Genomic DNA, 3,367 nt, shown 5'->3' on the forward strand with positions numbered 1-3,367 from the left:
TAGAGGACAGAAGTGTGTCAGCGAGGACTGTCTTATTTCCATTATGGTCCTTTAATCTTGTTCCTCCAGGATGTAACCCACACCAGTTGACTAATACCCAGGTACCTACTTAGTGCTAGGTGAGCAGGAACATCAAGTGTAAAGAAACATGCCCAACGTTTCCACCCTACGGTTACTATATGTGTGAGATAAGTGCGTTGCCTGTGAATTTTCCAGTGAGGTTCCGTATCTTGGGAAAGTATACTTAATTATATAGGTTATGAGCTGTGTTTACAAGCATGAGCAGTATATGGTGGTTAGTTTAGTTCCGTATTTATGAGCCGTCAGCAATGCGCATGTAGCGCGGTGCTTGTTTGGCTCAGCTGATTCTTGCCAAAACATTGTGTTGTAGAATAATAGTGACGTGCCAATGTTTGCTCAGACCCTGACGTTTGTCGTCTCTGTCCACCACAGTTTCACTTGCCTCTCGTGCTTAAGAAGGCTGAGGCCTCCTCATACGCAGCTCATATTGACGTAGATTGAGACTAAGAACAAAAATTGCGTAGAAAGTGATAGGATTTTGTCAAATGTTTTACCTTCCCGCCAGGTTGTCTTGAAAAGTGTTGCTGGCAAGATTTAAGGAACGTGTAACTCATTATAACTTATTAAGGAAGTTTGATAAGATAACCTATGATAAATGAAAAAGAAAATTGTATGTGGAAAATAATTTAAAAGCCAGACAATTGCAGAACAGCGGACTTCTCTCCCTCAATTATTACCTTTCACTGTTAGCAGGCGCTTCCCTCAGGCATTTTGCCGGTCATTGTATATAATTCCAGCTTTACTTTTAATACAACCAACGTGAATTTCTTCAGTGTGAGTTCAAACTCATCAACCTCATAAATTGAAAACTGAAAAGAGACCCATGTTTCTTGCCATCTGTTTCCTCACCTTTTGTGCGTGATAATGGTGACTACTTAAAATATTTGTATTTCTACATATATATTATGGGGTAATTTTCTGCGAGGTTTGGGTGATGTGAGACAAGTTTAGTCTGGTGCTACTGATGCTGGACCTCTCAAGCTAACATTTCACACAGGAGTCCCTTACCATGTTTTGTTTCAATATCTGGTAAGGGAAACGTAAAAAATTTTTATCTGCATGTTTTTTTTTTTTTTGTAGAATAAACTGAATGAGTCATATCAACACTACAAGAGTAATAACCCAAACACACTGCTGCTCACCCACATTCTATACCAACCCAGCTACACCAACACCTACACACACCAGCCAACAACTACACACACCAGCCAACACCTACACACACCAGCCAACAACTACACACACCAGCCAACAACTACACACACACCAGCCAACAACTACACACACACCAGCCAACAACTACACACACCAGCCAACACCTACACACACCAGCCAACAACTACACACACCAACCAACAACTACACACACACCAGCCAACAACTACACACACACCAGCCAACAACTACACACACACCAGCCAACAACTACACACACACCAGCCAACAACTACACACACACCAGCCAACAACTACACACACACCAGCCAACAACTACACACACCAGCCAACAACTACACACACCAGCCAACACCTACACACACCAGCCAACAACTACACACACCAGCCAACACCTACACACACCAGCCAACAACTACACACACCAGCCAACAACTACAAACACCAGCCAACACCTACACACACCAGCCAACAACTACACACACCAGCCAACAACTACACACACCAGCCAACAACTACACACACCAGCCAACACCTACACACACCAGCCAACAACTACACACACCAGCCAACAACTACACACACCAGCCAACAACTACAAACACCAGCCAACACCTACACACACCAGCCAATAACTACACACACCAGCCAATAACTACACACACCAGCCAACAACTACACACACCAGCCAACACCTACACACACCAGCCAACACCTACACACACCAGCCAACACCTACACACACCAGCCAACAACTACACACACCAACCAACAACTACACACACACCAGCCAACAACTACACACACCAACCAACAACTACACACACACCAGCCAACAACTACACACACACCAGCCAACAACTACACACACACCAGCCAACAACTACACACACACCAGCCAACAACTACACACACACCAGCCAACAACTACACACACACCAGCCAACAACTACACACACACCAGCCAACAACTACACACACACCAGCCAACAACTACACACACACCAGCCAACAACTACACACACCAGCCAACACCTACACACACCAGCCAACAACTACACACACCAGCCAACAACTACACACACCAGCCAACAACTACACACACCAGCCAACAACTACACACACCAGCCAACAATTACACACACCAGCTAACAATTACACACACCAGCTAACAATTACACACACCAGCCAACAACTGCACACACCAGCCAACAACTACACACACCAGCCAACAACTACACACACCAGCCAACAACTACACACACCAGCCAACAACTACACACACCAGCCAACAACTACACACACCAGCCAACAACTACACACACCAGCCAACAACTACACACACCAGCCAACAACTACACACACCAGCCAACAACTACACACACACCAGCCAACAACTACACACACACCAGCCAACAACTACACACACACCAGCCAACAACTACACACACCAGCCAACAACTACACACACCAGCCAACACCTACACACACCAGCCAACACCTACACACACCAGCCAACAACTAAACACACACCAGCCAACAACTACACACACACCAGCCAACAACTACACACACACCAGCCAACAACTACACACACACCAGCCAACAACTACACACACACCAGCCAACAACTACACACACACCAGCCAATAACTACACACACACCAGCCAACAACTACACACACCAGCCAACAACTACACACGCGCGCTAGCACGCAGACACAACACACACCTACACAAACACACTTCAGTCATAGAGTTGTCAGGCATTGGAGTAGCCTAGAAAGTGACGTAGTGGAGGCGGGAACCATACATAGTTTTAAGACGAGGTTTGATAAAGCTCATGGAGCAGGGAGAGAGAGGACCCAGTAGCAACCAGTAAAGAGGCAGGGCCAGGAGCTAAGGCTCGACCCCTCCAACCACAAGTAGGTGAGTACAAATAGGTGAGTACTTACGCACACCCACGCATATGCGCACACCTACACGCACGCACACCTACACACGCACACCCACACCTACACACGCACACCCACACCTACACACGCACACCCACACCTACACACGCACACCCACACCTACACACGCACACCCACACCTACACACGCACACC

At 46.7% G+C, this 3,367-nt stretch overlaps 1 long non-coding RNA gene across 3 annotated transcripts in view; it reads left to right on the top strand.

Annotated features, from left to right (window-relative positions):
- Positions 1-339: 339 nt before the first annotated feature.
- LOC138854413 (uncharacterized) overlaps positions 340-3,367 on the top strand; it is a 68,717-nt gene continuing 65,689 nt past the window's right edge. For 2 of the 3 annotated variants that reach the window (XR_011393612.1, XR_011393611.1), the window contains exon 1: positions 340-429. This is a non-coding gene — a long non-coding RNA (uncharacterized lncRNA). Of the gene's footprint in view, positions 437-3,367 lie in introns of all 3 variants that reach the window. The other variant, XR_011393613.1, reaches the window with a different exon arrangement.

This window comes from Cherax quadricarinatus, chromosome 4 (genome assembly GCF_038502225.1).
Source record: "Cherax quadricarinatus isolate ZL_2023a chromosome 4, ASM3850222v1, whole genome shotgun sequence".
In the NCBI taxonomy this organism is placed as follows: Eukaryota; Metazoa; Arthropoda; class Malacostraca; order Decapoda; family Parastacidae; genus Cherax; species Cherax quadricarinatus.